Source organism: Corvus kubaryi, unplaced genomic scaffold (assembly GCF_017639235.1).
Source record: "Corvus kubaryi isolate FWS band 111438036 unplaced genomic scaffold, C.kubaryi_AGA036_p1.0 37361, whole genome shotgun sequence".
In the NCBI taxonomy this organism is placed as follows: domain Eukaryota; kingdom Metazoa; phylum Chordata; class Aves; order Passeriformes; family Corvidae; genus Corvus; species Corvus kubaryi.
The window spans coordinates 1647273-1662861 of record NW_024581118.1 but is presented as its reverse complement, the minus strand read 5'-3'; positions in this window follow the sequence as shown (position 1 = coordinate 1662861).

The window sequence follows — 15589 nt, the reverse complement described above, 5'->3', positions numbered from 1 at the left end:
AATTTGCAGCTAATGGAACTCTGTGTTCAAAGGAATTCTGAGTACTACTCGAAATTCCCAGATGAGGCTGTCAGCCAACTATCTTGGAAGGACTGATAAGCAGCAGGAACACAGGGGCTACTCGTGGTGCATAATTTTGCTTCTCACATATGCTGCTGGTGTTTAGCACACAAATTGTATTTTAAGTTCCTTAAAGGGATTTGGTGCCGGGTTTCATTCCTTTGTTCCATCTCATGGAAGTTCAGTGGCTCAACCCTGAAATGACCCTGAGCATCTTATTTGATCCAGATCCAACTCCATCTCTGAGCTTGCTCCAGATCTTGCTCTTTCTCTGAGTTTTCTCCCGATCTAACTCCTCTGTTTGCTCCCCTGCTGAGAGCAGTGAAGTTGGAGTCCATTGCAGGGCAGACTTCCTCAAGACCTACTTTGAGGGAAAACTTGGTGTAAATTAGGTGGTTCCTCTTCTGGCTGCACAGTTTGAGCCAAGTCCTTGGTTTAGTCTCTCGTTTTGTGGCTGGGATCCCAAGGTAAGGATGGAAACATCCCTTTTTTCTGGCTGCATCTCTTCTTGGGCTGCCTGAGAGGGAGTGTGTGATGTGCCACAGGGCAACTGACGGGCACTTCCCAGTCTGCTCCAAGCGATTGAATTGGTGGGGCTGGTTTGTGCCTGGTTTAAGGCAACAAGCAGCAATAGAACCTGCATTCCCTGTAGGGATCAGGCAGGACCACTGGGCAGGTTTGGGGAGTCTGACTGGATCCCCTGGAGCCACCACTGCACCAGCTCTGTCACCACCTGGGAAGTGACGGCCTGTCCTGAGAAGAGATAGGATTCCACACAGAAGCATTTAGCTACTCAAAAAATTCCAGCAAAATCGTTTCAGGGGTTTTGCCTGCAAAGTACCCACAGCAAAGACTGTGGCCATGGGCTCCCCTTCGCATCCATCTACGCCAGCTCCTCCCTTGCAGCAGCAGATGGGAACAAACGGTGTCTTCAGACAAGGCAGCAGCGATGGAGCTGCACTGCAGACATAAAATAAATCTCTGCCACAGCATCAGAGCAGGTAAGGCAGAAAGATATCCATAGAAACTGCTGTTCCCTGCACAGAGCTGTCCCCCACATGCTGGTGCTCAGAAGATCTTCCTAAGCCACACTGGCCATAAATGCAGCAGCTCTGACAGGTCCAGTATGAACCATTCCCCCTCTTTTCCTGGTGAAAGGGTTGAGGTGTTTCATCTTCTGGTGTGAGATTTGCCCAGAGGAAAACTTTCCTGAGTAAGGAAGCATTGCAGTTCTGTAGCTGCATATTTTAAGCCTGGTTCCTAAGTATTCAAGTCATTATAAATCCCCTGACTTCAGCAGAGCCGTGCAGAGTTATGCCAGCTATGAATCTGCCTGTTCCCCCCTTAAGTACTTCCCAAGCATTAAAATCCTTTCAGAAATAAGTCATGCAGGTGATGTTTGCCCACACATAAATCAATTAAGACGTGGAAGGTTGTCTGCAGGCATGGGGATGGGAGGGGAACGGGGGGAAGAGAAAGGGATATTTCCCTTTTTAATTTTCCAGGTAGTTTTTTCCCTTCAGGGCATCCTGTCTTTGGTGAACTGCATTCTGTGTGCCCAGAGCTACTCATTCTGTAACACTCACACTGCCAAAGGTTCATCAGGACTTATAGCACATATCCTTAAGGTTGGATTAATTGTGTATTGCTGCATGGAATGGGAGCTTTGCAACCTGGGCTCCTTACACAATAAATGACCTTTTTTAGGCTGTGGTCAAACCACAGCTTGAACCACCACTCTCTAATCTTCCCAATGAACTGACTGGTTTATTTTTATTTTAATTTTTTTTTCCTGAAATAGGCTGCCAATGAAAGGCATCAGCCTTTCAAAAATCCACCCTCCACATTCAGATTTTGAAAAAACAATTGGAACTATGAATTCTTACAACTCACTGATGTCCTCCCGAATCTGCTCTTAAGTGTTTATTGTCAAGTGATGGCTTTGGTACTAATAATTCTTAAATATGGCCAAGACTTCAGCAGAATGAGCTCTTTAGCAGTAAAATATCAGTGGGTGCACTGATTTCACAGCCAAAAGCTGAAAATCAAAGGGTTATTTTAGGATTATTATTTTCTATGCTGAAACAATTATAAAGATTAACAGTTAATATCTAATCAGAGTTTAAAAATGAATTGAAATGTAGAAAAAATGTAAGAAAAAAGTAGATGCCAGTTAGGCCCAGAGAAATCTGAGTTAACAGGGGGCAGAGTTTCATAAGAAGGCAGTTTCCCTGCCAGGCATGGACTACTCCTGACCAATATCCAAAATGAAGGAAACGAGATCTCAAAGCTTAATTTATAACTAAACTGCACCCAGCTGCTCACCCACTACAGTCAAATAAAATGACTCTAAATAGGAATAAATATTTGCTCTGCATCACATGAATCTGCCTTACAGCTCTTTCACTGACAGTGTAAGAATAAGAGAGATTTTCCATTATTATTTGCTTCCAGTTTTACTTATCCATCATAAATTTGCTACCGAGCCCATAAATCTCTCACCTGATAATAACGTTTTTCAGTAGATACTCCTCTGAGCTCATATTTGGTGAGATATCATACACAAACACTGCAAGTAGACAAAAATAAATCCACAACAGGTGTAAAAATTGGGAAAAAATAGCACTGTGCTCAAGAAAGGCATTTAGGTAGAAGTTACAGATTTCCTTGTTGAGTTTTCAACCCTAAAATTGCTTCTATAGGTCAGTGGCTGAAAATCCACAGATCCTTGATTAAAATTTCAGGTTGAAATTTTTCCATGGCTTCCTCTCCCTTGCACCTTAAACATGAGTGTAAGGACACAAGGAACAAGAGTAAAGGTGAAGGAAGAATTCCAAAAGTATTTTTGGTCTAGAGGCACTTGTACCACAAATGAAGCCTTCTCTTTTCCTCTGTTACACTTTTAACCTGGTTCTGAAAAACTTGAGACTAAAGGAGGGCTGGATAAAGGAAAAAATTTCTGAGGCTTCAGTTTTATCTCACAGAGAACTTAACCAACCAAAAAGACAGAGGCATAAAATCACAGTCCTCAGCTCCATGCCCTTGATATTGATTCAGCTCACACGAATCTGCAGTGAGCTCCTTCATTCCTCAGTATTCTTGTGAATGTGTGAATAGCTCAGGCCTGTTTTGATAAAATGGCCCTGCTAACCCTGATAGCTGCAGAGAAAAGCTCTGAAATGTTACCCAAGTGAATCCTAAATTTTTCAGAATCTCATGATGAATAAAAGAGCCCGGCATGTTTATTAGATTTCATCATTCTCCAACACTTGGGCTCAGCAGTAGCATGACCATAAAAACTGCATTTACCGAGCTTATGGAACGGGAAATAAATTATTTGTGAAAAGGTGAGGCCCCTTCTAGGCTCAGGTGACACCTCAGCCATCCTTGACCACGCCCCTTGCACGTGCTCTGGCCCGGTAGTGACCCAGTTCTGTCAGTGTGAGTCAAACACAAGGAGAGATTCCAGGGTGTTGCCCAAAATCCCAAAGCTCTCTGCCCCAGTGGACGTTCCTGCCAGCGTGAGTGACCTTCCTGAAGGTTGTGACAGTCCCAAGATTCTTGCACTGGTTTGTGGCTCATGTATCAGGATAATCATTGCCTGTGCAGTTCATCAAACACAACCTTGGCTTCCCTTCGAGCTCTGGGCAAAGACACAGTTCTCATTCTGCTGAGGGCAACTTGCTACTAAGGATGTCACATTTCACATTCAAAAGGCCGAAATCTCCTTTTCCCACTGTTCATAAACTCATATTCAACAGTAATCCTGAGCAAGGGCTGTGTTTTGCTGCAGCCTGGACATGGCCAATGAGGCCTGGAGTGTGGCGAGCACCCCGAAGTGATTCCATAAAGCAGTGTGTGATTAAAGCCCAGCAGAGAGCCGTTCTGCCCCTCAGAAACAGCATTCCTGAAACAATTCCTGCTTTGGTTTTACCTCTGCACCTCCCAGATATGTCTGGAAACCTGAAATTCACACACCACAAGTCCCACAAGACTTTCTGCTCGGGGTTGTAGCCAGGGAAGGTTTGAGCAGCTCACACACACCCAGAGGTCCACATGAAGCTGCTGATGCTCCTCCAAACCCACAACTCCCACAAATCATAACAATGCTGCTTTAAATTCTGGAAGCATCTCCACCCAGAACGATGCCTGCTAATCTCAGAGGAGTTCTGAGAGCCATCGTTATTGCAATTGTCTGTGGGGGTCTGTCTGAGGAGCTCGGCAGCCTCTGCAGCACCGTTCCTTGGCCAACAGCACCATCTGCCTCCAAGAACCTCAAACAGGAGCACACTGTGCTTCTTCTGTGTTCCCTGGCACTCTCTGCTCCTTTCTGCAAACCTATTCATGGCTGTGTTACCACAAGGTCTCTGCTGGGTGTGAACCAGGGTTTGGAAACCTGGAGCCGAGGTTTTCAACCTCCAAAGCTCACAAAGCACCCTGAAATGTCCAGCACAGTGTAGCAGTCCGAGCTGTCACTGGGAAACCAGCAGCACAAATCAGGCACTGCAGAAGCCAGGGCTTTATCCCTGTATGTGCCTGGCTGGAAACAAGGATAAGTCCTGCCTAGTAAACACGAGTCCTGGTTATCCTTTTCTGTGCCACAGAACTGTTTGAGTTGGAAGGGAGCTTTTAAATGTTGTGTGACCCAGCTCCCCTGCAATGAGCAGGGGCATCTTCAGCTCCAACAGGTTGCTCACATCAGTGTGAAATGTAGTTATTGCGAAGTATTCAATCAGCTTTAGAGCACTGAACTGAAAAATCCTGCATTTCTCTTCCCATTAATTTGCAGTGAAATCTTGGTTACTCAAATTGGAGTGGTTTGGGGGTGGTTTTGGGGTTTGCCCTAGCTAGGAGTACAGAAGGATGTTTGTGCTAGAAGACGCAAACTTGTGTCAGAAAACACAAATATGTAGCTTGTTAATTGTTTGGATTAATTTGCTGGATTTGGTGGATTAATTTGTTAATTAATTTGCTGGACTTTCTGCAGAATATATCTGTTCACAGCAACAAGCAAGGGAAATTCCTTGGGGGAAACTCTCAGGTTGATCTTTAGGATGGAAGTGCTCCAACAAAACAGCTGCAAAACGGCTGCAGCACCATAACCACAGTAATGAAAAATGCAGCAGCATCTCTGGGTGGAGTAATGACCCCCAGAGACCTGGGATTTCAGCTGGAGTGTCAGAGTGTGCTGCAGCTTGAGGTGACCATTCCCACCTCTTGAGAAGAAGTGCAGATGATCCCTGCTTTAAATTCAGCTGTGCCAGACCTCCCTCCATAGGTTGGCATGGGAACAAGTATAGACAATAATTTCTTGACATCCTTTAATATTGCCCATGGAAATGGGAAGAGGGGAAAGCCTGAACCAAAGCATGTGTGAGTACATTCAGCAGGGGCCTGAACTCCTGTCCAAAATTCAGTGCAGTGTCTGTAAATAAATAAATTAACATGTAAAGTTGAACTCTTATCAGTCTCATTAGGAGTCACTTATTCATACAGCTCCACCACCTGCACTGCAGTCATGGCTTAGTGATACACAAAATAAGACACAAAATACAGACCTATCCCTTGCCATCTGATTAGATTTTAGATATTTTTGCACTTTCCAGCCTGCAAAAAGAGCAAATGGAAAATGGACATAATCAAAATCTCTTCATGTTCACAAGCATGACAAGATGCTGAATCCTGTCAAAGCTCTGAAGTGCCACAGCCCTTCTGGAAGTCTACCCTTAGAACCAGAAAGAGGCCTTTTAACCTCAAAATGAGATTAAAAATTGTCACAGTCAACCTTTCTTAAAACACAGACAGTACAAAGGGGACACAAAGCAACTAAAAGGGCTCATAGAAAACTGTCTCCACCCTGTTGCTGGGTGAGCCCTTCCCTTCAGGGTCACCATCACCCCACCAAGCCTGCAGCATCCCCCTGATCACTGAGGAAAATCTTTTGTTCCTTCTTTTCTCAAGTCTGGCTTTGCAACTGCTCCCAAGTCTCTTCTGGAAAGCACGAGGGATTCAAAGCCTAAATATTCTTATATTTAAAGAATATTCTTAAAAAATATAAAAAGGTGCTTAGGATCATTTTTGCAAAGCAGATTTTACAATATAAATTAACAAGGAGGGGATTATAACAGGGTGAAGCATAATCTCTGAATGCCTTTAGAATATTGGACTCTCAGGACTGGACTGGGGCAGTGCACATACATCAGCTCTCACCCAGGTGTTTTCAGAAAGCTGAGATTTGTTTCTTGGTGAAGAATTTAAAATGCACTCCTGGGTTGCCTCGGAGAGTGGGGTCCAGCCCCTTTTCTCCATCACAATTATTGCATATTGTAAGGAAATGTTGGGAAACCTGATTAAATATTTTATAGCTCAGTCCATTTAGCAGTCTGAGTGTCTGAATTACTGCAAATGAACAAGGAGGGCTTGCCTGTACGAGGGAGTTGAGCAGAGCCTAACTTGGATTCTTTCACCTTCAGCTCTCACCTGGAGTTTTCTTTTTAAACCACCACAACCTTATTTAAATCCATGCTCTCCCTCCTCCACTGCTATGGCCTTAGACCACAGGTAATTCCCTGATTCCAGCCCCAGGTGAGAGGTTCAAATGATGGTCTTGACCCTCTGTGGTAGGAGCAGGGGAGACCTGAGGGAGGGGAAACCTTCTGCACCGCCCCTGCTGCCTCCTGGTGTGATGAGATCAGGGTAAGGCAGAGTCTCCTTCCTCCAGTGCTTGGTTTTGTGGCACTGAAGCACATAACACATTTCTGTGCCAGGTGTTCCTGTTCTCCTGAATCACAGCCCACTTAGAATCATGGAATTGTTATGCTTGGAAAAGCCCTCTAAGATCATTGAGTCCAACCTGTTAACCCAGCATTGCTATGTTCCCACTAAACCACGTCCCCAAGTACCACATCCATGTGTTTATTGAACACTTCCAAGGATGACGTGGGGACTTCATCCTGTTCCCACTGAGGTCCCTGAATATCTCCCACCTGGAAGCATCATTTTCCCATACATGAGAGAGCCCTCTCCCTGAAAAGCAATAAAATAAAACAACCCCCACCGGTGAAGGTAGATGTATTCCTAATTTAGGGTCCTCCTGCACTGTGGGGAGAGAAGCCATCTATCTGTTAGGCAGCTGCCAAAATGTATCGGAGAAAATTTAACAGAAAAGCATTTATTGTAATGAAGCATATACAGCATTCCCAATAAAAAATAAGGGGAAGAGGGAAGCTAACAAGCATGCAGAGCCTGGGGAAGAGGCTGTACTGCTTGGGGACTCACTGGTTTGGGTTTCCAGGCACTGAGGGATGTTTTGGAGGGACTGGGAGCAGCAGTTACTGATTCAGCACCGCCACACACAGGAGGGATGCGGCGGGCAGGGAGACGCCGGCTTTCCCTCCAGATCCGTGAAATACAGCTCCCTCTTTCCCTGCAGAAAGGGTTTATTAAAGCTGTCGGCCTGCTTTGAAATAATGACAGGTGTTACACAAATCAGCAGCCTTAGCTCCTCACTTAGCAAAGCGCCAGAGCCTGGGCTAACAGCACAAAGTGAAACACAAAAAAGAAAAAAAGCATAACAAAACAGGATGGGAATGTCCAGCAATGTGGAAAAAAAAAAATAAACCTAATTTTCTGTTGTTTTTAAGGCACTGGGAGATGTAGGTAGCGATTTTAATGTAATAGAAATAAATACTATAGATATTTTCCTTTACAACCCGCTGAGTTCAACAGACAAGAGAAATTTCCATTTACCTCATCCGTGCAAGGTATTTTTCCCTAATGTCTGTAACTGGTTAGGAAAATTATGACAACTGTAGGCAGAATCTAACAGAGCCTGAGAAGAAAAACAAAATCTTTTCACAGGGAAGAGACAGACTGCAGAGGTTTTTTGGCAGAGGTTTGCAGTCTGAAACATTCTCAGCCAGCTACTCTGCCATGCTGCTCTTCCCTTTTACAGGCTGCTTTTGGTGTCCAGTCAGGCCAGTTATAGCACTGATAGACAATGAGTTATAAAAAATAAATCGTGTGCAGTCCTGCCAGGACTGGCATTGAGCAGCTGAAGCAGTGCCTGTGGTCTGACCCACCCTTCTGCACTGGTCTGAAAGCAGAGAATCCTGGAATGGTTTGGGTTGGAAGGGACCATAAAGATCATCCCATTCCACTCCCTGCCATGGGCAGGGACATTTTCCTCTACCCCAGGGTGCTCCAAGCCCCATCCTACCTGGCCTTGGACACTTCCAGGGATCCAGGGGCAGCCACAGCTTCTCCGGGCGCCCTGTGCCAGGGCCTCAGCACCCTCACAGGGAAGGACTTCATCCCAATATCCTATCTAACCCTGCCCTCCTGCAGCTTAAAGGCATTCTCCCCTGTCCTGTCACTCCATCCTTTGTCCCAGTTCCCTCCCCAGCTCTCTTTCAGGCTGCCCAAGTGTGAATATCCCAGAACCCTGGGACTCCACTGCACCACCTGCCAGAAATGAGCTGCTCCCCAGCACCCAGGGGACATATTCATACTGTACCCGTGGGATTTCAATGGCATTATTCAAACACTTTGAGGTCTCAAAGTATTTCTGAATGTCTTGCAAAGACACAGGTAGCTCTGGTTTGTGAAGGGTGTAAAAGCAGGCTCCCATCCAGAGATTTCCAGCACACAGAGCAAATGGTCCTGGCTGCAGAAACCCCTCCACTCCCTGACCAAGCTCATATGTCCTGATGCAACAAGGATAACAGAGGGAATCAGGGAGAGGTGAGCAGAGCACACACAGGGAGAAGGGCACAGCCCACGTGAGGACTCTCCATCAGTAGGAGCTCCGCAATTTATTCCAGTGTTCTGTGCCCATCACTCGGGTTGGACCCTGCCCCGGAAGAAGCTGCAGGAGGTGGTGAAGCACCACTGCAAATGGAGGTGAAACCTCTTAGGATCACAGAATTGTAAAGACAAGAATTTAACATCATCAAGTCCAACCACCAACCCAGCACCACCCCCATGTTCACCACTAAAACTTGTCCCTATGTGTCACATCCACACATTTTTTTGACACCTTCAGGGATGGTGATTCCCCCACTGCCCTGGGCAGCCTGTGCCAGTGCTTGACAACCCTTTCGGTGAAGAATATTTTCCAATTTATATTCCATATATATAAATATCCAATCTAAACCTCCCCTGGGGCAACTTCAGGCTGCTTCCTCTCATCCTGTCTCATCTCACCCTTTCCACCACCTTGGACAAGGCACCATGAAGAAGTTGTATACAAAATAAAGCTTTATCCATCCTCTTAAATCACCTGCTTTTCTGCTGAGGGAATACCAATTCCAGAAGCAGGAGAAGCACCTCAGCCATCATTGCTGTGCTCCTCAGGCAAAATCAGCAAAAACCAGAGCACACTCTTCATCTGAACATATTTACAAGCTCCAAGAGGAGCTTCCCATCTCCAACAAAGCTCTTTTCCCACACAGAATTTAATTATCCTGCACAAACTTCTTCCATCAGAAAGTGGGCTTTAGCTGCTCCGTTAAAAGGGTTTCATGTCCTATTTCCCAGTTAGAGGATTTTTAGCAGTAGTAACAGCAGTTGTAGGAAATAAGTCTGGTTTCCAATATAGAATAACCAGCCTTGCCTTTTAAAGGATTTGAGTGAAAAACAGTTGCTGGTGGGTTAATCGTGCCCGATTTCCTAAAATCCAGAGCATAAGTTTCTGTTATAAGAGGGAATCAGTGAAAAAATAAAAACTATTCCTTTAATTTCATTCAAAACTCCACCCAAATCAGCAGGAATCTTACTGAAGTGCAGAACTTTACCTCCAAAAGTCACATGTGTGTAGAGGGAAGGCCCTGAGTTTACCTCACAAAATGCTTCATTCTGTCTTGAACTCCCTACCACTGTGAGATATTCAAGAAAGATACTCACCTCCCACAAAAATTTCCATGAGTAACCCTGGGATAGGTGTCCCAGAAGTTATTTTTTGTGGCAGGGGCAAGGATAAAACTCTGAGGCAGAGCATCCAGTCCCCCTAACCTGGTACAGCAAGCTGGGCCCCGGGAGCTGCTGAGCTCTCTTCTTATCTGGGATGTTTAACATTGCTAAGGCAAGGCTATCTGCAAATCTTGGTGCAGCCATCTTAAAAAATATCATTAATCTTTAAAAATATCATAAAATAATGGTTAAAGGTTGGACTCAATGATCTTGGAGGCCTTTTCCAACCTAAATGGTTCTGTGACTCTGTGGTGTTATGTGACTTCACACATTTTGAGGGACTGAAATCCTTATCACTGAGAAGGTGCAGCACGATTCCCTCACCATTTACATCCAAGAGGCTTCTGATGTCTCAAAACTGCTGTGTCTGTGCACAAGGAGGTACCATGGTTGGGAGCAGCCATGGATTTTCCTTGAGAAAGGACACAAGCAAGTTCAATCTCCCTCAGGGATCAATACTGGCACCAATACTGCTCAATGAGTTTATTAAATGACCTGGCTGCTGGGGTAGAGTGCACTCCCATCAGCTTCACCCATGATTCATCACTGGGCAGAGCTGTGGATGTGCTGGCAGCTCTGGCCACCTTCAGCAAGACTTCAACTGAATGGAAAAATGGGCCAAGGCAAATGGCCTGAAATTCAATAAAGGCAATAAAGGAAAGTGCAAACTCCTGCCCCAGGGGTGGGAGAAGCTCAGCACAGGCTGGGGCTAAAAGCAGCTTGGCAGAGAAGGAACTGGGGGTCAGGGTGGACGTCAGGCTGGACATGAGCCAGCACCGTGGCCAAGCAGCAAAGGAGGCCAGTGGGGCCTGGGCTGCACTGGGAATGCTGCCAGCATGTCCAGGAGGGGAAATTCTCCCTCTTCTTAGCACTGGAGAGGCCACACTTGGAGCACGTGTCCAGATCTGGGCTCCAGCACACCAGAGAGAGTCCAGTGAAGGGTACAAATACTGTCCAGGGACTGGAGCATCTGGCCACGGCTTCTGCCACTGCTCAGGTTCAGCTATCAGATAGACAAGACTACACAGTTCTCAAAAATGTGCAGCAAGAGCCAATGGACATGAGCAGAAACAAAGGAAATCTTTATTAGATCAGGCCACATGTCACAAAGAAACCCATCATACTGATATGCTTCACAAAATGTGTCCTAAGGGTCTGTGCCCATGGTCACAGAACATCTCTAAAACCCCTGTTCTCATTTTTTTATACTTGGTTGCTGCATGTCTTTTAAAAATCTGACTCTATGTAGCTAATCTTATAAAATCCACGAGAATAATATTACGGCAAAGCTCCTCCTTTTAGAAACAATTCTTCCTAACTTCTGAATACTCTTCCTATATGACCACAGTAAGAATCTGTTCAATGCTTATCCAGGAAATTGTTGCCTCAACATTTTAATCAAAGGAGTAGATTTGGATATTAACACCAAATAATTTCCCAGCTGAAGTGGGTGAGCCGATCCAAATGCAATGACCTCTGATTTATCCCTTTGGCTCTGATCTAGATGTCCCTTAAACACCTCCTTTCCTAGTTATACACTATGGTACATCCCAGCCTGTTTCTGTCTGAGCTGAGTTTTGTGAGAAGATGGAAATGAGGCCGAATTTCAGAAAATGATGATATGAGGTACCCAGCAGTAAAATTACATCAGGCACCACACTAAGTCAGGAGGAGCAGTTCAATAACTGGCAGGCAAAAACAATGACATTTTTAAGAACAGAGAAGGGTGTGTTTGACACAATTTTTCACTTTCCCCTCACACGAATTCTCAATATTTTGGATACATTTGCACAGTAAAAAAAAAAAAAAAAATCAAACTGAAGAACTGACACAGATTTTTTTCCTTTGGCATTTTAAGAATAAGAGAATTGTCAATCTCACTTGTGGAGACCCCAGCTGTGCTTAAATATCCAGCAGCATGAATAAGGGAGAATATGCAAAATATGAGGTTTTTTCTTATAAGAAAATTGCCCTGAAGATGAAAAGTTTTTTCTTCACTTAAAATTGTGCTGCAATTGAGTTTAAAAATTGGGTTGTTAATTTAAGCTTCCTTTGTTTTCTTTTAAGCACAGAAACATCAGAAACACAGACTGAATTAGCAGTAGATACTCCATTCTCTGACAGAAGCAGAAGTTTTTAAGATGAAAATAAAGAAATCAATGTGAACATAAAGTGGTTAAAAGTAGATGTGGTTACACACGTGGTCACATTGAGTTAAGTTAGTCCTGATTTAGCACTCTGGCTTTGCACAGGCTGACTTAAAGCCAGTCAAAATACATAGTTATTAATATTTCAGCTTAATTCTGGTTTGTCAGGTGGCAGAAGACACCAGAACCTACTCAAAAGACAAAAAGACTCCCAGCGAGCCCACAAGGGCGAGTCCCCAAGAGCCGCCCCACTCTCATTATCAGTGCTCTCTGTGTTCCTCTCCCTTCCAAGCTGAGAATACCAATCAGCCTTAATGCTTGGCAGGAATTATTCAGCCTGTTTGGTAAAACTGCCTTCAAGCCACATGTAGGCTGTGACAAAGTTTTCTAATTAAACAGTTTCATTAAGCAGCAGAGCATACCTTTGTAAATCCCACAGCTGCCAGCTCAGGGCCCAATCCTCCTCCCACTGAACTCCAGAGGAACAGGATCCCTGTATTTACATTTCTCCCTGTATGGGAGATTTTAGGAATCAATAAGCAAAAGTTATTCTAAGTCTGAAAAAACATGCATTCTCTTTGGGATTCTCTGGGCAAATTGCTTATTGATTTTTCCCAGCACATACTGCTGATTTTCATAGGCCTCGGATTGTTTGGAGGTTTTTCTGGCATTGTGTCATGTAATCATAAAAATTCTCCTCTGATACTATGGATATCACCCAAATTTATAATGTGTCTGAGTCAATATGAACGGAGGTTGTCTCAGAACCCCAAGGTTATAAGGTTGGTGTTGCTGGGGAGTACACAGCACTCATTAAATGAAATCCATCCCACCACACCATCTCTGTCTGAACCAGACACACTGGGATGCCCCAGAGAAGTGTCCACCTATAACATCCTGACCTCAACGGAGGCTGAAAACATTCAAAACCCCCCCCCACATTTTGAGTAAGTTGACTCTTACTCAAATGTCATGTTCGTTCCTGCAGAGGTGAAAGGCCCAAATTGCTGTGGTGTGAGGCAGGAAGGCCCCAGGGGCACCCGGATTCACACCCTGGACAATTCCCACTCCTTCCTGAGCAAACCCTCTGGAAGCAGTAATCAGTTCCTCACTTTCAGTCCCTCCTGCCTGTCCCTAACACCTCTGCAGAGCTGCTTGTGAGCATTTCCTCCCAAACTGACACCTTGTCATTGTGCATTCCAAAGATGTGTCCTGTGTGCCTCCCTCCAGGCCTTTGACAAGCCCAAGGAAAGCCCGTGGAAGGACTGTCATCAGGGAATGGCACATGAAATCATTTAGTGACAACGAGAATCACAATGCAGAAGCCTTGAACGCTCTAATTAACCTTCCAGGAGAGGGTCTTCTCTTCCCTGTGTTTTTAAAATAAATGGGAACAGCTCACAGGTCAATGGCAATCTCCCCACCAGGCAGGGGGGTCAGGGTGACTCAGGGAGAATTTTAAGGCTGTAACTGAATGCAAGTAATAGGTTGAGAGAAAGTACATCTGCTCATCACGAGAAAGGAGAACAGTTTATCAGAGCTACAACTTCCCATCACATTCTTCCAAGTTATGCAAAACACTAATTTTAATTTTCCATAATTCTTGCATGAGAGACATCTACCAAGTTTTTGCCAGCAAGAAAAGTTTGTGTTTAAGGAGATTTTTTTTTCCCACCTTGCTCATCTAAGAGGACAGAGAAAAATACTTTTTTCCCTTAACAACATCTTTGGAGTGGCCCTCCAGCAACTGTCTGTGCACCTCTGCAGATTGCTTCATCCAGAGAGAGCTGTCACATAGGGAGAGTTAATGCATCAGACAGAGACAAGCTGCAGCGACCCACACACTCTCACATATAAATAATATAGAATATGAGCTGTTTGTGTGAGCACAGAGATTTCTGCAGGGCACTTTAATATTTTGTTTACATCTAAAAGTAAATACAGTTCTTTAAACAGCTGCCTCATGGTCCCCAGCTGTCCGTAAATATGAAAAGCAAGTGACATTTGTTTCAAAACAGCCAATAAATTATATATCTAGAACAAAAACCCAGTAACTCTGCTCAGATTGGTACTGCAGTGAAAACTTCAGCCAGAGTACAGAACTGCGCTGTGCATCCATGGGAAACATTTCCACTTCCCCACTAACCACCTGTCTGGACCCTGAGGTAGGAAGAGGTCAGGGACACTTTTCCATGGACACTTCTCCCATGCTGCCCTATGTCCAAGTGCAGAGTGTCACTAAGCATCCAGCATTCCCCTGGACCCTCCTTGCAGCTCAAATCCCTCTTTGACCTCTCCCAGCCCATCTCCACTGTGTTGGGATGGCATGACCAGGTTTTGGGAGTGAGGGGGCTATGGGGGTGGCTTCTGTGAGCAGCTGCCAGAAGCTTTCCCAGCATCCAGCAGAGCTGATTCCAGACATCTACAGGACAGACCCACCGCTGGCCAAGGCTGAGCCCAGCAGGAATGATGGTAACTCCTCCAGGATAACAGATTTAAGAAGGGAAAAAAGAACATTATTGAGCAAACGGAATCACTTCCAGAGAAGACAGGGCTGAGAACATGAGAGAGGAACAGCCCTGCAGACACCAGGGGCAGTGCAGAAGGAAGGACAGGAGCTGCTGCAGGTGCTGGAGCTGAGAATCCTCTGAGATTCTGTGGGGCAGCCCGTGGCGAGGCAGCAGTGCCCCTGCAGCCCACAGAGGGCACAGGGGGGCAGGGATGCACCTGCAGCCCCTAGAGGAGCCCCCACCAGAGCAGGAGATGCCCAAAAGAAGCTGTGAAGTCATGAGAAGTTCATGGAGGAGCAGGGTCCTGGTAGGGACCTGCAGAGCCCTGCAGGGAGGAGCCCTGCACACTGGAGCAGGTTGTCTGGTATTTGTGACCCTGTGGGGGACCCAGACTGGAGCAGGATGTGCCTGAAGGACTGATCCCATGGAAGAGTGACCCACATGGTAGCAATTTGTGGACAACTGTTGCCTTTGGGATGGACTCATGTTGGAGAAGTTCCTGGAGAACTGTCTCCACAAGGAGCAGAGAGAGAGCAGGGGCAGGACTCATAAAAGCCCAGAACAGCTTGGATTGGAAGGGATCTTAAAACTTGTCCCATGAGCAGGGACCTTCTACTACCCCAGGTTGCTCAGAGTTTTACACACCTAAACACTGTCTGGTTTTTTCCAGCTACAGCAACAGTTACATAAAGAGAGATATAAACCTTTCCTGTCCTGACTTTGATGATATTAAAACACACTCATTTTGAGTGGGCTGACTTGTCGAGCTTTCTAGATCGTTCCCAAGCCTCCTCATTATTTACCACTTCATCAGCCCTCTGTCATCTCCACACTTTATCTGCATTGAGTTTGCCCTGCTTCTAGATAAAAATATTCAAGAGCTTCTGCCTACTCCTAATCCAG